General features: G+C 36.8%; 1 protein-coding gene across 2 annotated transcripts in view; it reads right to left on the bottom strand.

The window, feature by feature from the left end:
- Nucleotides 1–26,997, bottom strand: part of Rgs5 (regulator of G protein signaling 5) — a 159,874-nt gene that overhangs the window by 132,167 nt on the left and 710 nt on the right. The gene's annotated exons all lie outside the window — the stretch shown is intronic.

The following is a 26,997-nucleotide window of genomic DNA, read 5'->3' as shown; positions in this document are numbered from 1 at the left end:
CATTATTAATAAACAGATAAATGAACTCAGGACAAAAATAGACAACATTAAAGAGGAAACGACCCAGGATATGGAAAACCTCAGAAAAAAGAATGAAACAGAATTGCAAAACAAAACAGAAGGCCAATCCAGCAGAATAAAACAAACAGAAGACAGAATCTCAGAACTCGAAGACGAAATGGTAATTAAAGGAAAAACCAAAGAACTATTAGTTAAACAACTCAAGACCTGTGAAAAGAAAATGCAAGAACTCACCGACTCCATCAAAAGACCAAACTTGAGAATCATGGGCATTGAAGAAGGAGAAGAGGTGCAAGCGAAGGGAATGCATAATATATTCAACAAACTAATAACAGAAAATTTCCCAGATCTAGTGAAAGATATTCCCATACAGATGCAAGAGGCCTCCAGGACACCAAACAGACCAGATCAAAATAGAACTACCCCACAACATATCATCATTAAAACAACAAGTTCAGAAACTAGGGAAAGAATATTGAAGGCTGTAAGAGAGAAAAAACAAATAACATACAAAGGTAAACCCATGAAGCCTTTGGTGGAGTATTCTATACACATCAGTTACATTAGGTTTGTTGATAGAGTTGTTCACATTTTTTTTTACCTTGTCTAATTTACTGTCTAGTTGTTCTAACAATCTACTGAAATTTCCAGCTATCATTAAGTTGTCTAATTCATCTTTCAATTATGTTAGTTCTTTTGCTTCATGTATTCTGAAATATTTTCAGATGTGAATACATTTAAAATTGTTGTATGTTTCTGACTCATTGACCCTTATGAAATGTCCTAGTAATATTTCAACTCTAAGGCTTCCACATCATTTTTTTATTTTATTTTTATCTCTTTTGGAAATTGTCTGTTCTTTGGGTCAATGCTATCACACATTCCCTTAGTTACTTAAATGTGATTTGCTTTAGCTTTTTGAATGTAAACATTGCTTTGAAGTCATTGCTATATTGAACATATACATACATTTAGTTTATACTGACCATACTTTCTTGTTTCTTTCATTTCTCTCAATTTTTTGTTCAATATTGGACATTTTAGATAATGTATTAAATATCACCACCTCTGGATTCTGATACTTTCCCCTTTGAGGTTGTTCTTACTGTTTTTCTTGTTTAGTAACTTGCCCATAGTAAATTTAGAGAGTTTGATTCCCTAACATGTATGGTTGATGATGTCTTTGTTTGTTTGTTTCTTGTTTTTATACTTAATCCTATCTTCCTTGTGTTTACCACTTTGTGTGCACAGCTTGATGTTGAGCCAAAGATTGGTCAGAGACTGTACTTAACCACCACAACCCAATAAGGCTTTTGACTTCTGATAAGTTTATATATGGGTTAGTATAGTATAATTAAAAAATAAATTTGATTTTTTTGCCTGGTTCCTGGCACAGAGCTCCTAAAACCCTTGGAATTTCCTGAGTGATGAGTGCCTTTGTTATTCACAAAGAGCTCATTTTTTTGTGTGTGTGATCATACCTGAGTTTATGTTAATGAGGTGACCAAGTAGCTCCTAGTTAGTCTCAAGATGGGGATTGTGCTGCAGAGACCAAAAAATTAAAGGGGTGGAACTTTCAGCCCCACTCAGAAACAGCATGTGGACTAGAGATTGGGTGTTAAAAAAAAAAAAACTCGAATAATGCAATTTAGGGAGTTTCTGGGTCAGGGTTTGCATCCACATGGCAAGAGGGTGGCACAACCCAACTCCATGGGGACAAAAGTCCCTGTGCTTGGATTCTTTCCAGACCTTACCCTAATTACCTTTGCACCTTGTGGTTCATTGGTAGCCTAAATTGGTAAGTTCTGTGAGCCAATCTAGCAAATTATTGAATATGAAGAGGAGGTCATGGGGACTCTTAATTGATGGTTGGCCAGAAGGACAGGTGGCCTGGAATTTGTGACTGGCATATGAAATGGGAGCAGTTTGTAGGAACTCAAGGCCTACACCTTGAGTCACTCCACCAGCCCTTTTTTGTGGTGGATTTTTTTGAGATAGGGTCTCACGAACTATATGCAGAGCTGGCTTCCAACAGTAATCCTCCTCATCTCTACCTGCTAAGAAGCTAGGATTATAGGCATGAGCCACCAGTGCCTGGCTGGGTCTGAGCCCTTTAACTTTCTCTTTCCTTAAGGGAGGAACAGCCACTCTACCTTTTACTTTAATTTTTATAGTAACCAAACATATTGAGTTGTTTATAACTTATCTTCTAGCAGGAAATTTGCTATTGGTGGGAGCAAAGTGTAGTAAATGGGATTAATCTGGGGAAGATAGAAGCTTAAATTTAGATATTATCTCAGAATACTTCTGTGTAAAAATCTTCACTATTTCTCTATTCTTAGAACATATCAGTTTTATCTCTTTTCTCTGTGATAAGTAAAATTTAATACAGACCATAATACAGACCATATGAAACCTGTGCCTGTCATAGGTTCTCTAAGGAGAAATTTACTGATTTGAGTCAATAGCTGCAAAATTGCTTGCTTCACCCCCCCTCCATCATCTTTACCCTGCCTTATCCCCAGGCAGTTTCTCTATGGAGAAGACTAGGTCAAGGAAAATATAAGAACAGTTCCCACTTTTGTCTACCCTGGTATAGTTCTTATTACGGACCTGGCCTGTGAAGACACTCCCCATTTACTCTATTTCTGTCTTGGGATGACTATTCTGTGTCATATAAGGACATGCTGCATAACCTTTTTACACTGGACAGTAGCTCTCATATTAATTTGTTCAAATACTATAGCATTGAGTGAATTGCTTTTATATTTTAAGACTTGCTATGGACTTTTGTTCAGTTTATTAAAAGTCAACCTCTCTTCTAAGGTTTTGATTGTTTTCACTGTATCTCCAGAAGTCCCCAAAAGTGACTTTTAGCATGTTCTGATCATTCTAAATAAATGAATATCATGAAAATCATAAGACTAGAAAATAGATTAAAATTTTCTTTAGGACTCAGATAAATTTAAAGGCACACATTTTCTTTAAGGCCTTCCCTGACTCTAATACTTTTCACTTTCTTGAATTGAAACCATGAAGCCTACAAGTTTAGACCCAAGAAAGGACTGAACATACAGCTAGACGTTCTCTTCTGTTTTTAAGCAAACAACAATCTATGAATGGATGTTGAATCCTTGGAAAAGAGTGGGGAAGTGAGACTTAAAGATGAAGTTTTGATGATATGTAGAGTGGGAAGAGCTCTGACAGGGAGTCTGTGTTTGTCATTTGTTGTCCCACTGTGGAGCTGCTTTGAACACCACAGTTCTGGAAAAGATTGCCAGACATGTCCCTATGAACAAATCCAACAATGGTTTTCAAATCTTATCTTTCTATACCTCACTGCAGCATTGGACATTGTTGACCAGTTGTTTATTGAAATTCAACTCTCTTCTTCACCATCCATAAGAATACTCTTGATTATTATTTACCTCTCTAATCATTTCACATTAAGTGTGTTTGTGTGTGTTTTTGGATGCTTTTAAGCAGGGCCAGTAGTCTTCACTATCCAATCTTTTTATTATCTCGTCCACTCTCATTATTTTAACGAAGTTGATGACTCTCACATATACCGCCCTTGTCAGACTTTATTGTAAACTTTACACTCATATGCTTTTTTGGACATACCAACGGATGTCCACAGGCAACTCAAACTCACTATGTTCAAAATTGAATTGAATATTTATTTTATTTATTTGCATTTTTTAATGGCACTGGGACTTGAACTCAGGGCCTTATGCTTGCTAAGCAGATGCTTTACCACTTGAAACAATGCCCCTTACCAAGTCCTTTTTTTGCTTTACTTCTTTTTCATATAGGGTCTCAAGTATTTTGCCCAGGGTGGGCCTAGACCACAATTTTCCTACCTATGCCTCCTACATAGCTGGATAGCTGGGGTTACAGATGTGTGCCACCATGCCAGGCTTGTTTTGCTGCTACAGGGTCTCTAGCTTTTTGCCTGAGCTGACCTCTAATCTTGATCTTCCTGATCTCCACCTCTTGAGTAGCTGGGGTTACAGGCATGAACCACCATGCTTGGCCTAATTTGTTTTTATTTTAAACACAAACTTCTGCACCAATACTTAGGCACCATTATCTACATAGTTACTTAGAAACCAGAAAGCATCAAACACTCACATCCCCGATCATTGTGATCGCTGTGATCCCTGATCACATCCATGATCACATCCCTATCTACTCTTGAATTGGCCCCTCTTTGGCACTTCTATGTTATATATTCCATTGTGACCTCTGGCCTATAGGGTAGAGGTCTCATCACCTCTTATGTGGACTGCTTTAATAACCTCCTCCTTGGTCACTTTTCTTCCACATTGCAACAAGAATAGCAAATAAATTCACACTGAAAATATTCTTAGGTGCCCCATATTACTGTTCCTATAGGATAAAATCTAAGTGCCTACTAATGTAGCCCTACCTAGCAGAGTTCTTGCAACCTCCTGCCTCTATTCTTTTCTGCTTCTTTGTTTCTATACATAACACCCCAGGGCCTTTGCCCCTTCAGTAACCTCTTGGAATGCCCTCTTACCTTTCTTGGTGCAGCCAACTGATCTCTTATCTCCAGAGAGGCTCTCCAGTGATGCAGTAGGGCACCTTGTGCCTCTCTATTGCTATATTATACTAACATACTCAATTTTAATTTTAATTATTTACCTCTTCAGATTCTCTCCAGTCTCAAAATTTAAAACTAAGAAATACATGGAAAGTATGGTTCTCCAATTAGATAGTAAAATCGAAGTAAGATTTGCCTTTTTAAAAAAAAAAATCTTTGTTCCCTGAGTTTCTTTTTTTAAAATTGTCATATGCTTTTATTTTATTTTCAGGTAAATGAAAATCAAAAATAACTTTTACAGCATTCTCCCTGAGTTTCTATATGCCTGATAGTTGTAGCAAGTGCTTAATTCATTTCTGTTGCACTAAACTGAGTTTGACATTGAATCTGTCAAAGATTCTTTGCTTGTCAGCCTTTTGAATCTTCTGCTAGGCTCATCTGTGTACTTTCCTACAAAATCTACTTTTCGCAAAAGAACCCTACTAAATCAGTTTAGCCAGAAAACTCCATCTTTGATAGCTAGTTCCTCTAGTGATACCTGATCACTGTGGTCTGTTGTCAGCAGTCCTGTTAGAGTTTAGCCAGATCTCTCTTTCCCCTGAAGTTTCCATCCACTAATCCCAGACCCTGCTTCTTGCTGTAAATTCTCACTTTCCCATGCAGAATTCTGAGTTGAGCTAAATCTCTCAAGAACCTGTTGCAGTGGTCCCTTTGCATATTTTGATGGTCCTAAGTAAAGTCTTCCTTTGAAGACTTTCATTGAATTCTTTTGTTAAACAACTGTGAATCTAATGAATCTGACCTTGGAAAAGTCAATCTTTCTGAACCTTATTTTTCATATTTTCAGATGCTATGATTGGGTTAATTGATCTTTTAGGTTTCCTTCTGATCTAAAATTCTGATTACATAATTCCATTATCTTCTGGCTCAGTGCAGCTATAAGCCATTTCATATTTAATCTCACAAACAACATCTGACTATTATCGCCTTCTGGACAATTCTTGCCAGAATGACTGCATAAATTATCTTTATTGTTTACTAAGCCATCCATCTCAACATATTTATAGAGCCATCTCTTTAGAATAATTATATTATGCCTTTATTTGTTGCCAGCAGAGGCTTATTTATTCTCATATAATAAATCCCATATTAATATTATATTCTTCTCTCTCATGGCAATCAGTCCACACTCAAGTATGTTGTCCAGAGACACCTGCAGCTCATACCCAGAAAAATTAAATTTTTAAACAATCTTATACTTAGGGCTTCTGTAGTTGGAAGAGATGAAAGTAGGATTCCAAATATCAAAAAAAGTTCTTCTCCTGATTTCTTTCATATTTTCACTAAATAGTGGTTGTATGTGATATTAATCTAAAACCTTTTGTTTACAATTAAGTATGGTCCCAAAATGGCCATTATAATATCACTTCAATAGAAATCTTTGCATTTAGGGTTAGGGAGAAAAAAATAAAATTCTGCTTATAAAAGATAGCTTCTTAGTTTAGTAATTTAAAATAACAAAATAGTATGAATTGTCTGTAATTCTCTCATTCCATGGACTTAACTGATTTAACCAACAGAATCAAAAGGATTCTTTTGATAACACAGAGATCCCAGGGCTGCAGTTAGTTTCGGAGCTGCCATTCTGAGAAGGAAAAATCAACCTATTAGCCCATTAAAAAATTAGGGTCTTTGTAGGACATTAAAAACTGTGTACTACCTCATTAAAAATCTCTAGCATAGCTTCATTTTTTGTGGCACCAGGATTTGAATTCAGAGGCTTGCACATGCTAGTCAAATGCTCTATCACTTGAGCCACACCTTCATTATTGTATTTAATGTGATGTGAATTCCAAGAATAAAGGGCATAGATGTGCCAATACAATTACTTTTTAAACCCAAATTGGGATAATTTTGATGCCATGAATCATTTGGACTTGGACATTTCTGAGTTCATCAATCATTAGTCTAAAAACTGGAATTTTCAGCAAATCCAATGTAGGATAACTATCTATGGGACTGACCCATAGATTCCTTGTGAAGTAGACTAAATTGTGTCTACTTCACAATGCTATGATTCAGGTTCTATTAGCCAAATTATTCTGATACAGCAACATCTAAGACATACTGATATTGTCTGATGTTAGCACTTCATTGTAGGTTGGCAGGAAAATCATTGACATTAATAATATGGAAAGTATGTTCCAAGTGAAACTTCTTTTTAATGTACTTTCTCTGTTTAATATTTAATCTGGATAAGTTTTCTTTATTTCAAATAATTTTGAGAAAACATTTTCAACAATGTTTTAATTATTTATCAAAGTAATATAATCAATAACAGTAATTTATAACATATGTAAGAATATAAAAATCTACCCAAAAGTTGAACATGATGTTACTCTGAAGGCAACTACAATAAATAATTGGTGTTGTCCTGTGTATACAGTGCTATGTCCAGCCTTTAAAAAAAAATCTTAATAGAAACCAGGTGCCAGTGATTTGTGCCTGCAATCCTAGCTACCCAGGAGATGGAGATCTGGAGGATCATGGTTCAAGGTGAGATTGGGAGGACCATGGTTCCGGGCCAGCCCAGGCAAAAAAATTCATGAGACACACACCCCACCCCCCAGTCTCAACAGAAAAAAACTGAGCATGGTGGAGCACACTTGTCATCCTAGCTACTGCAGGAAGCATAAAATAGGACAGTGGTCCAGATTGGCCTGGTCAAAATGTGAGTTCCTAGCTTCAAAATAACCAGAGCAAAAAAGGGACAGGGGCATGGCTCAAATGGTAGAATGTCTGTCTAGCAAGCGCGAAATGCTAAGTTCCATCCTTAGTATCACAAAAAAAAATCTTAATAGAAAAATAGTATAGTGCAAGCATTTGCTTTAGTGGTACTTTGAATTATAAAGAAGAAAGAAAGAAGATGAAGAAGAAGAAGGAGGAGGAGGAGGAGGGGGGAGGAGGAGAAGGAGGAGAAGGGAGAGGAGGAGGAGGAAAAGAAGAAGAAGAAGAAGAAGAAGAAGAAGAAGAAGAAGAAGAAGAAGAAGAAGAAGAAGAAGAAGAAGAAGAAGAAGAAGAAGAATCAGCTCATATTTGCAACTAAAAGAAGGAAAATAAGTGGTTCTATTATGGAACTCAGATCAAGAAATAAACTATATAGGTTTGAAGAAAAAAATAAGAAGCTTGAGTTATTTCCTCAAAAAGAACCATAGAAGTAACAATGTTCTCCATTAGTGGGAAAAACAAAGGCATTAGTGTGCTATGTATGGATTTTTGAAAGCAAAACCAATGGAATGTCACTTTAGTTAGAGCCATAACATCTGAAATTTTTTGTTGGCACATCCAACATACACATGTAGTGCAAAAGGGTGTCAAAATACATGAATTCTTTCCTCCAGTACCATGCCCAGCAATTTTATAGAGACTGACGCATGTAAAAATGGCTCACATTCATATAATCTTTACTAGCTGTGAGGCACTGCTCTAAGCAAATTATACAGATCAACTCATTTAATTATTAAAATAATTCTTTGATGTTAGAATTCCTATCTTCATTTAACAAGGTGTCAGAGTGAAACTGATTCCAGAGATTCTGAACCTAACCACTACACAAAACCATCTCCCATGTGGATAGATACAAGTTGCTCTCTCTTCCTCTTGTCTTCCTTCCTCTTTCTCTTCCCACAGTTGTTTATACACTTTCTATCCTCTGTGCTTCCTTATATTCAGTGCCATCAAGGTTTTAAGCATTTATCCTGGCACTGTCCTTGATGGATGACAACAAATTGATATTATTAATTTTCAGGTAAGGCTTTGAGGCTTTAAATTTTCCAAAGCATGGAACTTATAAGATAAGAATCCCTTTCTTTTGTGGATAAGCCGCCCCATTTTTAAAAAATAATCTCTCCATTTTCATAGCCATAGAGAAATAAAGAAGAAAAATTTTGCTCTACTACAATGACTGATGGCAAGGTCAAGCTTTCTAGCCTTTAGAGGCTTTAAAAGTCCAACCTGAGGGCTGGCAGAGTGGCTCAAGTGGTAAGAGTACCTAACTTGTAAGCTTGAGGTCCTGAGTTCAAACCCCAGTGCTACCAAAAAAAGAAAAAAATCCTGCAAATACTGTAGAGAGAAAAATAATGTCTCAGAAGAACACTATAGTACACCTGTCAGTATATTCCATTCCTGTTCATTGTCTTTGAAGTTTTGTTATCTACCTGCAAGCGGGACTGGTTTCTGAAATCTTCTAATATCTGATTAAGATTCTTCAAGCTAGCATTTCACATTTCCTCCCATTCTTCTGACTTGGAATCACTAACAAAAAAAGATTGGGCCCTTTCCAAGAGACCCACAACCTGCTGAAATACTTTATAAAAAGTGCAGAAAAATCATTCCAACAACTCCTATATGGACAGCCTTCATGTCTATTACTGTGTGGTACACTCACACATCAATGGAGACATTCAAGCTACAAATAATGCTTTGAGCCTAACATCCTGAAATCTTTACTGGCTGTCCTGCAGACCCAGAAACTGGCTTATAACTTAATTCAATTATTTTGAGTTTTTTCTTTTGTTTCTATAGAAATACCTCTTCTATGGGCTATAGAACAATCTACCAATTCAGTTTCTGAACTGTGAATCTTCCTTGAGAAGTTTTGAGCAGGAGAATGACATATACCTCAAATACTGACTGTAGGAAGCCAGAATATGGCACCCTAAAATATGCCTATTTAGTATATTGGTAACCTTAAGCTGATTATTTTAAGAATATGAAGACACTAGAGTATAAGAGAAATTTACATATATAAAGGAAATCTCTCTCTCTCTTTCTCTCTCTCTCTCTCTCTCTCTCTCTCTCTCTCTCTCTCTGTCTTTCTCTCCCTCTCTTCCCCTACTTTCCTTCTCCCTCTCCACCAGGAAGAGTAAACCAACTCTAGAGGCACTGACTTCAGGCTGCATAAGAAGCCTCACACTTGTCTTGTAGTGCTTTTCTTGGCCATCTCTTCTTCCCCACATCCTTCCATCTTTTTTTCAGAGGAAGACAGCTTTGAAACCTGAAGGTTAAACTCTTTTAGACAGTGATTTACTATCCTCTCCCATCTGTACATGAGGAATAATGATTAACAAACACTTATTTTTTCTCTTTTCTATTTGTTAATCTGTCTTTTGTTCTAGAGAGTCCCAGTTAAGAACTGTGGAGGGTAGGGAAAAGATTATTTTTCCTTTCCTACAAGAATAAAGAGCAAAATGAAATATATTGTTTCATAAAAGCTTTTATAAAAACACAATTTAATCATAAATGAATTTATGATGAACATATTATTCTGAAGACATTTGTAATAATAAAGGTAGCAATGTTTCATCTTTTAAAAATTTTTTTGAGCTGGGAGTTATTGATTGCCAAGCCATTAGGGAATATCTCTAAGACTGACTTTGCTTGGAAAAGTGATTTGTTTCTCTAAAAGAAACATATTTCTACTAGTGTTTATTATAGATGGCTATGTAGGAGTTTTCATTTCTTTAATTTCACTTTTGGTTGGTTTGAAGAATATTTTTTGAAAACTATCAATATGCAAGACAATTTAAGGGATGGAGGAGAAATTGAATAGAATATGAAATATATTGATATGTGTATATTACTTCATGTGGAGTGTCAGAGTGATGGGACATGTGTGTACTTATGTGTAAAGATAACTAATCATATAAAACAATGAATTAAATTTCAAATTACTCTTCAACCTGTTGTTATGTAGATTAAGTTGATAATTGCCTTGTGGCTGCTTTCAGGAAAAAATAATCCATACTCCTTTAAAAGAACATTCATATCTCTGTGATGGAAACACAGTTCAGAAAAGGCCAGTTGTTTCCCTTCACTCTGCCTCTGAGATTCAAGAATTATTGAGGCAGTAACATGTTCTCTGCTTTCTTTTGGTAGCACTAGAGGGATGAAAACATGAGCTGTATAGTGTAGACCTTTGAACTTTACATCTACATAGACAATACGATTATACAACTTTGGAGAGACAGTTATACAGGAGGGGTAAGCTCTCTTTGAGCCACAGTTTAGTGTCTCTGTACTATTCTTCTCTCTTATTGCTGCAGATTCTCTATATTGGGAGGAACAGACTGTGAGAAAGGCAGCTGAGGAATACAAACTTGAGTGCCTCCCCTTTTTGTGCATGTGTTTTCCGAACATGGAGGGCTTCCACAGTATCACAAGAGAGGGACAACAAAGAACTCAGAGAGGCCTTTGAAGGCACACGGAGGGATCTATGGCAGGACTGTTTGGTTCTGCACCTTCAAGCTAAGTATATTATGGAGGTCCCTTAATTTCTGTGTATCTTAGTTGGTTTGTTTGTAAAATGAGAATAAAATTAAGACAGCATTATTACTGAAATAATTAAGGAACATGTGTGAAAGCAAGAAAAGCTGTAAGCACATTTTATATGTAAGGTATGGCTCTTCTATGTTGGTGGTTACCTGAAAGCAAACATCACAATGTTTTCTCTTGAAGAGAAACTGTCTATGAGTTATTGGGATGAAAAATTCTAAGAAATAACAATTCAGAATCTGTTTTCTAGTGGTCAGCACTACAGCTTCTGAATAAAAATCACTGTCACGTTGATTGAGTAGAAGTTATTCTTTCCTATTTGAAAGATAAAAAATACAGGCCCTTTCCTCCAATGTTGTAAATTAAATCTCCAGTGTTTTAAGTCTAAGTTTTAACTGTAGTTATTTTCAGAATATTTTTGATAGGTGGCAGAGATTAACCTTTCTAAAATGACTCATATGTGTCTTCTTTTTAAAAAGAGCACAAATTACTCTAGAGTATTAGGTCCTACTTCTTCCAACTTTATAGCTTTTAATGCTAGCTGCATCGACCATGAATGTTAATCATATTCAATTTTTATGTTTCCCAAAGTAAGTAGTGAAATACTCCCTTTTTTAGAGAGGCATGAAAGTGATCAGAAGGGTGAGGGTCACTCTGGCAACTCCTTCCTGTACAGTGATTTTTTTTTTTTAAGTACAAGGGCTTGAACTCAGAGCTGCCAACTTGCTAGGCAGGTGCTCTACCACTTGAGCCATACTCCCATCCCTTTTATGCGTTAGCTGTTTTCAAATAGAGTCTCTCCTTTTTTTCCCCCAGACTGGCCTTGGATCACAATCATCCTACCTATGCTTCACAATAGCTGTGATTACAGACATGAACCACCATGGTCAGCGTATTTGTTGGGATGGAGTCCTGCTAACTTTTTGCCCAGGATGGCCTTGAATCATGATCCTCTGGATTGATGTCCCCATCCAAATAGCTGAGATTACAGATGTGAGCTCATGTGCCTGCTTCCCTTTCCCCCTCACTGCCCCCACAGCATGATGAATACTAGTGATTCCTGTGGTGGTCTAAAACTTGGGGAAATGGGATGGAGGGCAACAGTCCTCAGTTCTCACCTCAGTTTCATCTGGATGAAACAGTGTCCTCTTGCACATGGAGTCACCCAAACAAAGGAGAGCTAAGTTCTAAAACAGCCTAATCCTTCCATTGTTCCGAAACATGGAACCTAAACTGTTTTTGTCCTAATATGATTTATCTTAATTTCAGGCTCTGTGATTTAGCATCCTGTAGTTTTTTCATCTTACTTTAATTTGAAAATATCTCCCAGTATTTAAGCGCTAACCAGGTTTTTTTTAAGTCCTAAATTAAATAAAATGTTGTGTGATGTGCTTGACCATACTGTTCTTCCCTCATGTTGCAGTCTTAATTTTCTAGCAGTTATTTTAAGACTAAAGGTGCGCTAATAGTTAACAAGTGACAGCTGGGATTGGCCTCACAGGATTCATGAGTCTCATGGGAGACTTAGCTTGGCGACTAGAGAAGGTCACATTTATCTAATTAGGAATAAATTTGAGAGTCTCACAAACATGAATCCAAAACATTAATAAAAACAAAGAAAGACGCACTGCCAAAAATGTTACCCAGGCAAATCACCCCAGGACTAGTCTTCTGGGACTGATTTAATCACGTATGTTTGCTTAAAGTCTGTAGGAATCCTACTGTGTTACAGCTGTGCACTTACTAAGTTTATTGACGCTGAATACTAAGTGTGAGACTAAGCTCAAGTTGTGCTGTGCATAGGAATAAGCTCAGGGGCAAGATGCAAGCCTAGTGGGGGAAAGATAAGAGCACAGGTACTTTTACTTCACCAACGAGTCTATTTTAGATACTCAGCAAAAGGGATATGGATGAGGTGAGGAGAAAATGTATGAATCAAGGCAGATACTGTTAATAATTTATTTTTGAAAGAAAAACACCAAAATAGGGAGACATTATCTGTAAACACACAATTTGAGCCATGGTGGTTATTTCAGACTTTGAAAGGGCACAGAACACTTGGGATAACTGTTTCTCTAGGTGCTATTTTCAGAGAACAAATTTTTCATCAATTGTTGTGGCCTATTTTATATAAACAAAGAGGGAATTAATGTTGAATTCTAGGGGAAAATTCAGAATCAAGAGGAGCTGTCCAGAATGAGACTTTCCAAAGAATAAACTATCTGATGACTCCTCCCCTGCACTCTAGCTTTCAGAGGCCCTGAGTCCAAATGCTGTCTTAAGTTCATTAAGTACCCTGCCTCTGGGAGACTCCCTGGTTCACACTGTTTGGACAAGTCATAGGTAATTAAGTTGAAATTCCTGTTAAAAACATAGACTATCAAAACTTCAGAAACTACATGGATGAAGAAAACTTCTGTACACTCATGCTTCAGTATGTGCTTGCTTATTCATTTTTAGGCTACGAGCTCTTATCAGCTTTTGCCTTATTGATTTATTCATTTCTCTCCACATTTATACACATCACTTCACATTGTAGAGTCTTTTTTCTAATTTTTATTTTTAAAAATGTATCATTAATAGTGCAAGGGAATTGCATTGTGAAAATTTCATAGATGCATACAGTATACTCTGAACAAGTTCACCCCCCCATTCAAATTGTAAAGTCTTAAACAGTCAGTGACTGGTCTGCCTGTTTGGTCATTGATAAATCTTGCCTGCTAAATGCGATGCAAATATAAAAAGATCCCTGAAACATATCAATTAAAGCAGGGAAGATGCAGGCAAAATGATCTAGGTTATAGGTTTGATTTCCCCTTCTCTGGCAGAGTTTCTTTTCCGTATATGCCTGATAACCTCTTCTAGAACACTCAGTGAGTCCTGCTGGCCAGACTTCTCTCCAGCACTTCTTCCTTTCACCAGTACTTTCCTGTCCTGGTCTCATCTACCTGCCAGGCAGAAAAACAACCTTATTAGCTAATCTGACAAAAGTATTAAAGCCCGGCATGGATCTAATAGACTTAGTGTACACACAGTGCCTTTTTCATATTTATACTGCCAACACCTAATATAGTGTCTGCTTACTAATGAAAAATCAATGTTTTTGTTAAATAAATGTTTGTTAACTTTATTTATAAAGGGATTCCTTTTTAAATATTTAACAGCTAGCACAATGATTGTTTAATGGTTAGCGGGTCAAACACTGGTAATTTTTTTTTTTTTTTTTTTTTTTAGATAACAAGTAGTGTTCAGCTGTGTAGCATTTCAGCTCTGACAATCTCTTCTGGGGACAGGATTAGGGTTTAAGCATATTTACAATGTAGATCATTACAAACCTCAAACTGTTTTCTTCTAATTATAGCATCCAACTATGCTAACCTAAACCTCTCATTCTCATTTTCTTTAGTAGCATCTTAGATTCCATGCCTTTCTTTTCCCTTTTAATTACCAAAAGATAGACTTGTCCATTTTAAAACAGGAAGGAGAGGTGCAACGCAGCGTGCTCTTCCACTTCTCCACTCACTCTTTTTTTTTTTTTGGCAGTACTGGAGCTTGAACTCAGGGCCTTACCCTTGCTAGGCAGGTGCTTTATCATTTGAGGCATGCACCTAGTCTTTTTTTTTTTTTTTTTGCTTTATTTTTCAGGTAGGCTATCACTGTTTTTGCCCAGAGCTGGCCTCAGACAGCAGTCCTACCTATGTCTCCCAGTAAATGAGACCACAGGTTTATAGCACCATGCACAACTTGTTGGTTGAGATGTGGATTAACATATTTTTTTGCCCTGGCAGAAGAGATGGCTTTGAGTAGCCATCCTCTCTATTGCTGCCTCCCAAGTAGCTGGGATTACAGTGCACATCACCATTCCTGGCTCCCTCTCCCTCTTTATAGGTTTACTTTCTACAAGGTTGGGGACAGAGAGGAGAGGCAGAAGAATCAGAGCTTGCCTTACAAAACTGGACTAAAGTGTTAAGGCATTTCTGGAGTTGCCCTGGCTTGGAATGGCTCTGTCCCTAATGGTTTCTGTGGATGTGGTGGTCTCTGTGTGAATAGTACTTAGTTTTTTGCAGGTGTTCAGTTATTCTAAGAGTTGTCTCCCTCCAGCTCTGCTGCAATATTTTTCTGTGTGTAAGTTCTTTCTTTTGGCCCTGCAGCTGCATGAACTACAGAGATCCTGCACTCCACCCTAACCACTGTATCATTTTACAGGTAGCCTTGGCTTCTCTTCCAAGTATTCTTTTTTTCAATAATTTTACTATGTATATTTATAGAATACAACATGATGTCCAATATTCTCTTCTTTGGTTCCTTAAAACTCTACACATGCAGGCTATCCTAGGAAGCTTCCTGCCTTCAGAACATATAAACTAGAAATGGGCATTTTCCCCATTTACAAACATGCTTTTCCCCTGAAATTCCTTGTCAAGTTCTCTTAAGGATTCTCTTGTCATGCTCCGCTGTGCTCCAATGGGAGCTCTACGTGGGCCTGCAGGCTCTGCAGATGGGCATCTCTATCCACTGAGGTTCTTTTTCGTATCCCCTCTCACTTGCTGATCTTCTCAGCCATCTATTCTTCACTAGCCAATGCAGTGATGCTATAAAACTGGGGCTCTGGGAGAGGCCTCCTGATGCTTGTACATGACTACCTGCAGAACTTATACGAACTGTGTAACTTGAATTACTGAAAGTAAACATGTTTGCCAGTAGCAAACTAGCATATTATCAACAATTTGGGGCTTGAGCACATTTTAAAATAGTCTCTAAACTGATACTCTGATTTTAATCTTATCTTTGTATACTCACTATATGCAAAGCTTAGAACGCATAGGCACTACCGGTTAAGTTAGGACAATCTTTTTTTGTTGTTGTTGAATGAAATATTATTTTCTTCTGTGAAAGACCTATACTGTCACCAATTCAATTAGCTTTTTGTTTGTACTCTCTGAAACTATCCAGACAGTGCTTTTAAAGGCTGTTTCTAAGAAAATAAAATGAATTGCATGTACTCAGTAAGTTAATAAGTAATTAGTAGTCAATTTAAAAGGGAGACAACAGTTCTACCAAACGTATTTTGCTGAGGGGGTCTGGCACATTTGTCCTGGCTTAAACCCTCAGACTATTTGAAGATTCTGCCCAAGAAGACTTTTGGCTTATGATGCTCAACCATGTTTTATGGTTTAACTGTTTCCTCCAAAAGAGATTGTTGAAGTCTTAACCCTCAAAACTCTGAAGTGTGATAATACTTGGAAATAGGATCTTCATAAAGGCAATCCAGTTAAAATGAAGCCATTAGGGTGGGTCTTAATTCAATATAATTGTGTCCTTATAAAATGAGGAAATTTAGACATAGACACACACATAAGGAGAAAAGGCTAAGTAAAGATGAAGACAAAGATTGGGGTTGGTACATCTATAAACAGGAATGTCAGATCGCCAGAAACATACCAAAAGCTAAGGGAGAATCATTGAACAGATTCATTCATCCTCAAAACTTCCAGCTCTAGAACTGTGAGAAAATAAATTTCTGTTGTTTAAGTTATCTAGCTTGTCATACTTGTTATGACATCCCTAGTAAACTAATATACCATGACTTATTTCTATTCTGTCAGCTTCTCAGATTCACAAGCAATTAGTGTCCCCCTAATTGCTGAGTTGTATCAAAATTATATATGATGAGAACTTTTCAAAAGGCAAATTCTTGGGCTCCATTCCTAGGCCAAATGAATCAGAATCTCTCTAAAACTAGAAAGTTTAAGTTAGACTTTAAAGTAACTCTCCAAGTGACTCAGATGAGGATGGTCCATGGAGAACCACTGCTAATCTAGCAGGCTGATACATATCTAGGTTGGGATGACTGGGTTACCAGTCATCATTTGCTGGGGGAAGTTTCTATATCTATCTCCAGCTATTCCTGTCTACCTCATCCTCTTGTCCCTTTTCTGAGCCAAAGAGATGACTTTGTCCAATAAAAAGTGACTGTAGATCCTTTACTTATTCTCATCTCTAAAATGAAGTTGCTTTCTCCCAAGTAAATCTGAGTCTATGTTGACAAAGTGGCAAAAAGTTGGAGAACTTAACAAAACCTTCTTGATTTTATTTGTCAAATAAGAATGCAAACCCTGTTTCTATTTTTCATGGCACAATCTATCTAATCACCTAGACAAAGCCCTCACTTTACTAAGTAGAAAAACAATACCTAAATGCTTTCTAGTCTAAAGATCCTTCCATTTGTTCCCTTGTTGGCAAGAATTCAAAAACCACAAACCTGGGGAATAAGAAAGTACAACAGGGGGTGGGGTTCAAGTAGTAGAGCTTGGCAAGTGCAAGACCCTGATTTCAAACCTCAGTACCACCAAAAAACAAACAACAAAAAGGAAAGCCCTACAACTTAGTGGCAGGTGAGATGGCCTTACCTCTAAGAGTCGCAGAAAAATAAAAGAGCTTTGGTGTTACACAGTTGATTCAGTGGTGAGATATTCAGCCAGGAGCAATGTCTAGTAAGTGATCAGAAACTCCTCATACTACTGATTGAAGTTTAAGGGGATTTCAAAGGAAGGGGGAAAAGTAAACTAGCATTTATTGACCACCCTCATTATGCCACTATTTGATATCCATTATTGCATTTAGCATTTATCACAGCAGCCTTAATAACCGTATTTTAGAGGAGACTTAAAGGTGTTTAGAAACCTTCCCCAGCAAACTGGAAAACTAGAAAAACTGGCAACTATCATGAGTCAGTGATGCTTTGCTGCTTGTATTATTTGAAGTACCTTGAGGAAAGTTACATATAGACACAGGATTGACAAGTTTGCATTCTAACAAATAGGAGTGTGTGTGTGTGTGTGTGTGTGTGTGTGTGTGTCTGTGTGTCTGTGTGTGTCTGTGTCTGTGTAAATACAAGGCTTTCAGTTTGCTAGATTAGTGCTCTACCACTTGAGTCATACCCCAGTCCAAATAGGAACATTTTTAAAGCTATCATTTATTATCACAATCATCTTGAAAAAAAATAGTACTTTGACCAAAAATGTAGCAAGGACATATTAAATTGACTCTTAAACCAAATAAATTCAGCAATATAAAAAACCCACTTCACTGTCCTTATTTTCCTCATTTAAATTAACAAAACTTCTTTAGGGACCAAAATAGATCCAAGGTTGAAAGAAAGGTGAAAGTTGTCAAAATCAAAATGGAGTTGCTTGTGTCAACTATAACATAAATAAAGCCAGGAAGTTAGGGTTTCTATGCATGAGTATAACAAAAGGCTACCAGAATAGCAAGCTTGCACAGAGGCCAACACAGCCTTAGACATGGACATCTGCCTAGCAACTATTTAACCTTGGACTGATGCCACTAATTATTAGTCATTGTGAACAATGATTTTTGTTTCAAATATCCGATGCAATCATCTCCATTTTTGTCTTTAAAAGCTTCCCATTTTCTCAGAATCTTTGAATATGACCAAATTCACTATGGCATGCACATTCCCGTTCAATGCTCTACTATTTCCAAATAAATAGCAGTATTCTTTGGAGATTGTCTGGTTTTAGATGGACAGATCTGTTGCACAAGTTACAAAAATTAACACTGGATGTTGGCAAAGTTCAAGATTAGGCAGCACAGTACAGGGGCTTCTAACATTAATTACTTGGTTCAACTTTTTTCACCCTGGCTTCCTAAGTACACGCTCTTGAGCAAATTATTGTAGATTCCTTTTAAGAAAAACTTTAGTAGTTTGCTTTTGGTTCTTTTTTGCTTTGTTTCTGCTTTTTGGTACTGGAGATCAAACTCAGGACCCTGGGCATGCTAGGCAATTGCTCTACCACTGAACTACATCCCCAGCTCAATTTTAGCTTTTCATATGGATAACAGAAATAACATCATACAGTCGTGAGAATTAAGTAATACATGAAGAGGACATGACTCTAATACATGTGCTATAAATGTGAACTATCATTATCATTATTTAAGTACCATATGCAAAAGGTACATAAATGAAAAATTATCTTAATGGATTATTCTCAGAACAATATCCAGGTATAACTTTTCAATTTGTATGTGTGTTTGCCATTTATAGAAATACTACCTATATGGTATTTATCAGGCTGAGCCTGTTTAAGAGGGAGAAAAACTGTTTTTTTCCCAAAAACTGAGGATGAAATTAGATATTACTTGGCACACATATAGAAATACTTAGACTCAGAGATAATCCTGTTTTTAGAGAAAGCAGGATTAGAAGCTATGAGATGTTGAGAACTTAGAAGTGATTTTCTTCAGAGGTTATATTAAATAGAATCCAGTCTAGCTTCAGTCTAGATAATAGAAATGATTATCATTAAAGAATGTGAGTGATGACACCAGAACCATGACCATAAAAGCTAGTTATTTCCAAACTTTTCCCATGAGTGCAGTTACTATTGGCTTCATTTTATAGCCTCCCCTTTTTCTATGCTGTGAATTTATCTCCGCAAAATTCATGTTTAATTTCTAATTCTCAAAGTGATAGTATTAGGATGTGGGCCCTTTGGAAGATGATTAAGTCTTCGGGTGAGGCCTGCATTAATAGGATTAGTGGAAAATCATCCACTCCTACTACCATGTGAGGACACAGCTAGAAAATGCATTCTATGAACCAGAAAGTAGTCCACATTAGACACCGAACCTCCTGGCATTGTGATCTTGTACCTTCCAGTGTCTAGGACTATAAGGAATAAATTTCTGTTTATAAGATATGCAGTTTATATTTTGTTATAGCAGCCCAAACAGACTAAAACACCCTTCTAAAACTTATTTTATGAATGATTAATTTGAATTTTTTCTTTGAAAGCCTCTTTAACTCTTTGAAGTAACTCCATATTATATTTCCAATACTGGCATCGTAATGTAATATAAAATTTGAATTTCAGTGTCACATTGAACAAATATTTTTAACAATGTCAAATTTGTCTGGTTTATGGCTCCTAAAGGTGTCTATACTAACTGTATTAAATGATATATCTTAGTGTAGACATTGAGGAAAGTATACCAAAAGGGTTAAGAGTATAGCATGACAATTTTTTGCTTCCTTGGATTTGTTTCAGAATTCATCACAAATTAGAATAGTTAGGTATTTTACTGTTTCAGACTAAGAAGTCCTTAAGAAAGATACTGTTTAATATATTGCAAATGTCTAGCTCAATCCCCAAAACTACCAACAAGGATGAACATGGTGTGGAGTGAAGAGGATCAACAGGCCTGGAGTGATTAAAAGGTAATAAAAAGCAGACAGCCACTTTGAATTCAATGCTATTTTTTTTCTTAAGCCAGAACTCTATAAATATGTATTTTAAAGTCAATAATTTTAGAATCTAATTTTTTTCATCTAGAACATTGTGTCCTATGTTTATCACTCTAATTGTTTACTTATGTAAAAAAATGAAGCAAAAAAATTTCAGAGTAAGGTTAACATTAATACAACAGCGCCACCCAGTGAATATGGTGAACGTAGAAAAATGTTATTGGAATTTTCCATGATCTTTAAATTTTAGTGTATTTTCAGTATATCTATTTTCCAACTATTTATATGTAATTATACACAACAGTAGTTCAAATATACAAAAACATCACATACTTAATTCTAACTACTTATTCAAAATTAACTACAGTTAAGATGTGCAAAGAAGATTACATTTGTGAATAAAGGGTGTTGCACATTAAATGTTACCTGTAATGTCAACAAGCCAAAAGTGTTGGCTTGTCGTAGGAGAACACATTGTTGTTTCCTCTCATATGAAATTTTAGGCAGGTATAAAGCTATGACATTCCTATGATTTCATAGATTTTTTTTCTAGACCTCATAATACAGTAATACAAAGATTTTCTGTGTGGTACCCTTAATATAAAATGAGTTTTCATAACTTCACTTCAGGTCACATTCGTGGTTAGTCATCATTGTAAAACATCAGTAAATATTATTCATGATTCATGAGTGAACTGAATGATGGCATCAATGACACTACCACAGAATTTATAAACCAATCCATAATGTGATTTGACCAAAATACTAATATGAACTCACATAGCATTATAATATTCCACTCTACAATGATTAGACATAGTTGGATTACTGTTTACAATTTTAAGTTTGCATGAATTGAATTGAACACTTTTTTATTATTCTTTATTTCTCATAGAAGATATAAGCACATAGAGGTCAAAAAAAGCAAAAAGAACCTAAATAAATACAATAAAAAGAAAACCTCTCTTTGAGCCTATACTATTTCTTCCTCTAGTTAGATGCATTATGTTTGAAAGGAGTAGTTCAGTTCAATAATCACTGACTGGATACCCAGTGTGTACCAGGTATTATGTTAGATGCAGAGGACCAGTCTTGTGGAGTAGTGGAGACAGACACAAACCAGGTCATTTCAATATAATATAAACTTTTATTTTTGAAGTATGCAAAAAATTCACCTCAACCTCTCTTCTTAAGTTTCAGAATCATTCATCCAATTGCCATGTACCTGGGCTCTGTTGGGTACATGATTCACAGGTACCTGGAGCTAGATATATCCAAAATGAAATCACCAGTCACCACCCAAATGAGTTAGCCTCTATTTCACCTGCATCAGAAATGGCACCCTATTTGTCTAGGTGCTCAGGACAGAAAACACTCACTCACTTAATAGGAATTTATCAATCGTCTATAATGGGTAAGGACTTAGGGTAAGCTCTGGACACAGATACCAAATAGAGTAGTTCTGGTCCTCACTAAAGCCTGTTTATGGAATGCCATCCTTGATTTCTCCTATTTCTGCCATCCCTCACAATTCAAGTGCCAAGTTCTGCCACATCTACTTCCTGGGATCTATTTCTATCTACACTACAATGCCCCAGTATAGATTATCATTTTCTTTGCCCTGGATTAATACAATGATATTCAAACTGGTTTCCCGCCCTCTTGTTTTGCCACTCTTCAATTCCTTTTTCTCAGATTAGCCTGACTAATCATCTAAAATAGAAACTTCTCATATTGGAACTTCCCAAACTTACTGTTATCCTTCAGAAGTCCTTAACATAACCAGTAATGCTCTTCATGTCCTGGTCTCTGTTAACTTCCTGGCCTTGTCTAGAATCTTTGTTCCTAGTCGAGGCTTCACCAAAGCTAGGCCTCTCCCAGTGATGTCACCTTCATGTAGAGCACTTGTTCTTCTCCCTTTAATCTAGCCAATTCCTGGCTATTCTCAAATATGGGGCCAATTAGACTGAATTGCTGCTGCTGCTGCTGCTTCTATTTTTTTTGATTACTTCTTTTTACAGAATGTGAACTCTGACAAGCAATTATTAGGTTGGTGGGCAAAACATTTGCTTGTTCTTTATTATATTCCTGGTATCTAGCTCATTATCTGGCACAAAATTAGGGCTCAGTGAATATTTTTTAATGAATGAAGGTCAAAAAAGCAAAGAGAAAAGTCAACTAACACAGACTATGAGGAAAGTCTTCTACAAGATCTCTGAAAAAAATGTAAGGGTAAAGAAGAAGTCAGGCAAATAAAATCGTGACAGACAAGACAGAGTCATCAAGAATCAGAGGAGATCTCAAAGTGTGCTTGAAAGCAGCTTCATGAATGGAAAGTGGGTTTGATTGAGAAAACAGTGGCAAGATCCTGAAGCCCGAACATGCCAAGCTATTGACTTGGACTTCTTGGAGGTGATGGGGGGCTGGTGTGTAGATGTATATGTAGAAAATGAAGCAGGCAAATGAAATGGTCAGATTTACATTTGGGGCCAGACATCCTGGCTGCTGCTTCCAGGGGGGATGTGGTGGTATAAATAGGGGTGGTAAAGTTGGCAGAGAGACAGAATTGGTAGTAAAAAGGAAGGAAAGAGTTTGAAGGACTCCTGAACTCCTTTTTCATTATTTTCAGAAATAAAAGTCTGAATCTCAAGGGAGAATCAGGAATAACAGGACTTTCAGAATCCATGAGCAATAAGGTCAAAACAATGAGTGGATACCACATGACAGGAAGATAGAAAAATAACTCAAAGTTGGAACTCTGAGAAATCCTTTTTAAAGGTCAGTCAGAAAAGGAGCCTGCTAAGATGTATAAGAATAGTAGAAAAAATGGCAGAGATGCAAAAGAAGTTAGGTTTCAAGGAGGGACTGATCAACTGTATCAAATGTAACAGAGGGGTCTAGAAAGAGAACCACTGATTAATAGCACTGGTAGAGGAAGTACTTCTGACATAGACAAGTAAGAAAGGAACAGATAAATGTGGCACTGAGGGAAATTGGGAGGCAAGATGGCTTTAATTTTCTCATTTAAGAAGAAAGAGAGTACTGGAAATGTTTGTGGTCCCTAGGGAGCCTATAGTTAAACTAGTGGGTGACTGATGGCAAGCAGAAAGTAAGGCTCAGTCTTAGTATTTCATCTACTCCTATTACATACATTAGACCAACTCTATCAATTTCTTATCTTTACTTATCTGTCAAAAACAAAACAATTTGGGATTGTTTTGTCACTTAAAAAAGAGATTTGTTTAAAGCACTAGCTACTACAGGAATACCACTTATATTAAAGTCCTAGCTGTTAAGTTGCCACAGTCTTACTCAGCCTCCCCATCTTGTCAAAGGTCCATCCATTACAAGTCTGTCTTCAGCCTTGAAAGAGAAATCTAGAAGGGGAACATGAATTAAAATTAGAAAAGGTATAGGCAGGCAAGTTGAAGATACACATGAATGTGTTTAATTTAAGAGCTTGTAAACTACTCTAGGGGTACCGGGGATTGAACTCAGCACTTCCACTTGAGCCATGCCCCGGTTCATCTATTAACTTTCTTTATTTTATTTTATTTTGTATTGTTGCACTGGGGAATATTGTGGCATTTACAAGAGTTCTTACAATATATCAAGTATATAATAGTTGAATTCACCCCTTCCTTCATTCTCCTTTAAAGACCCCCCACAGTGGGTGGTAAGGGAGGGGGTGGGGGCAGGGGGGAGAAATATGAATAATAAAAGAAAAAATAATAATAAAGCATATTATATCTTTAAAAGATAAAAAATAAATAAAAAAATAAAGTCCCCCCCCAATTCCTGGAATAGTTTCAGCAGGTCTCATTTTTTCATTTACATACATGTGTACATACTATTTGCACTATATTCACCCTCCTATACCCTTTCCCTACATCCTCCCCCACCCCCAGTGGTACAAACCCCACCCCCAGACAGGACCTGTTTTGCTCTCCTGTTCTTTGATTTTTTTAAAAGAAAAAAATGACTGTTTGTTTAAGATAGCTATACAGGGAGTTCTCTTGTGACATTTCCATATATATATATATATATATCCAAATTGGTTCATCCCCTCCATTTTTCTTCTTTCTACTTTCTTATGGTGATTTAACCTTCTAATAAAGAGAGGAGTTGAAATTGAAAAGGGGATTGAGGAAGGTGGTAAAGTTTGTGATAAATCACTGAAAGTTATAGGATAGGAAACCTACTAATAATAAATTAAGGAATTGTTAAGAAACAGCGAAAGAGTGAAGTTGGAAAGTAAGAATCTGCTGTGTGTCACTTTGTGCTATTTTCTTCAGGGTGCTTGTATGGAGATTTATAGGAAGGACTCAAGGTTGACATTTCACAAACACCTGAGTCAGAGCCATCAAACATAGGAAGTTTGAATACTGATAAACCATGCAGTCTAGGCTGGAAAGGAAGTAATGGTAGGAGATTCATAAACAAATTAAATAGATCAGATATAGTATGTGTGAGGGTATCTAGGAGCAGAAAAATATGAAGCTACAGTCAGAGAGAACACAGAAAGTCCTGACTTAACAATAGTTCCACTTAACGATTTTTTGACTTTACAAATCAATAAGCATTCAGTAGAAACCATGCTTCAAATTTTGAATTTAATCTTTCTCCAGGCTAGCAATATGCTATACAGTACTCTCTAGATGCTGGGTAGTGGCAGCAAGCCACTGCTCCCAGTCGGCCATGTGATCACAAGGGAAACAACTGACACTCTACAGTGAACTGTGTTCCTAGGCTGTGATTTTTGGTAGGCTATGTACTAAATATATCTACACAGAATAATTTCAACTTGCAATGGGTTTATTAGTACATAACCCCATCATATGCATCTTGTACTAAAGTTAAACTTTCCAGAGTAGTTAGTGTCTTTATGGTGATGATAAAACTCTAGAAAGTCTACGATAAGAATCCTGGTGCTCCTTCCTCTACCTCAGGAAGAGAAGTATTAAGTAACTAAATTTTGAAAAAAGATTTATCCTGGTAATTGAAATAATTTGAATAAGCATCCATTAATTTGTGGGTTGTGTGTGTGTGTGTCTGTGCATGCACATGCTGCACGGAGTCCTGGGGCTTGAACTCAGGGCTTCATGATAATTAGGCAGGTGCTCTACCACTTGAGCTCTTTTCATGATGGTTATTTTTAAGATAGGTTCTCACTTTTTGTCCTGCCAAGCTTGGACCCCCATCCTCCTATTTACACTTCCCACAGTAGCTGCAATAACAGGCGCACACCACCTGATGCCCAGATTTCTCTGTTGAGATGGGGGTCTCATGAACTTGTTTTTGCTCAGGCTGGCCTGGAACCACTATCCTCCTGATCTCAGTCTCCCATGTAGTTGGGATGACAAGTGCATGTCACTATGCCTTGCTATTGGTTCGGATGAGGTTAGAACCTTGATCCTCCCAACATCCACCTCTCGAGTAGCCAGAATTACAGGTGTGAGCCACTGGCACCTTGCAAACACTCATTAACTTTTAATAAATAATTTTAATTCTAATATAACTATCAATGTCTTATGTATAGTAAAAGTATCTCCCACATAAACACTTTTTATTATACATACAATAAAATGGTTGTCCTGCTCTTTTCTTCCTTTACCTCACTTTTTTGTTTCCATGAGCTACATTCTAATTTTGAATTTCATAGCAGTCACTTGTTCCTTGTTTGGACATAAACAACAATTCAGGTATTTGCTGAGCACTTACCATTTGCAAGACATTTTTACTAGGGACTAGGAACAAATAATAAGTCAAAATAACAGCTAATACTTACTGAGTGCTCATAATTTTGCCAGGCACTTTACAAAGCATGATACATGAAGTAATTTAATCTTCATGATACTGTATAAAGAAGATAGAACTGTCATCATTATTTCAAAGATGTGTAAACCAGCTCACTAGATGAAACAACTTTGCCCAAACCCACATAGTAAGTGGATAGTCAGGGATTCAAATCCAATTTCTTGACTCTAGAGCTGTGCTAACTGTCACTATGCTATGTTTCTCTTCCCTATCTCTTAGAAGGTATGATCTAGAAGAGGATGGGCATGCATACCTAATCAATTCTGTGGTAAGTGCCTTTTTTTTCTTCCTTACTGGTCTCATATTTCTTACAAATTTATTTTCCTAACCTATTTCTGAGTTTTGCTAGATTCTGACTTTTGGATTTTAATTAGTAAATAAACATAGAAAGGGAAAAAAAGACAGTCCTAAACTAGTGAATATGAAATATATTTTTGGGTTGGGTGTGGTGGTACATGCCTCTAATCCCAGCCACGTGGGAAGTGGAGATGAAAGAATTGGGGTTTGAGACCAGAACCAGCAAAATCTAGTGAGACTCTATCTCAAACAAGCTGGGCACGGTAGTGCATACCTGTAAGCAGGAGGGGAATGTAGGTGGACCTCCAGTCTGAGGCCTTCCCTGGGCAAAAAGCAAGCGATACGATATGAAAAATAAAGTAAAGCAGAAAGGGCTGGAGGATGGCTCAAGTGGTAGAGTACATGCATGTGCAGGACCCTGAGTTCAAACCCCAGCACCTCCAAAAAAGAAAAAAATGTACTTTTTAATTTAGAATTGGTATAGACGTCTATATCAACAGGAATAGTCCTTCAATAAAGCACCAGAATTGGATCTATTTTCAACACCGCCTTTCTAGCAGTATTGCTCACTTCATTCAGTCCAGACCCCAGCTGACATACAACCCTTAGGAAATAATGCTGTATCCTGTAGCCAGATGTGAGTTCTATTATGTTCTCTGGTGCCCCAAACCTCAAAAAAACTTAATGGCTT

Source organism: Castor canadensis, chromosome 11 (assembly GCF_047511655.1).
Source record: "Castor canadensis chromosome 11, mCasCan1.hap1v2, whole genome shotgun sequence".
NCBI lineage: Eukaryota > Metazoa > Chordata > Mammalia > Rodentia > Castoridae > Castor > Castor canadensis.
Note: the sequence above shows the minus strand (reverse complement) of the source record. Positions and strands in the feature narration are given on the sequence as shown.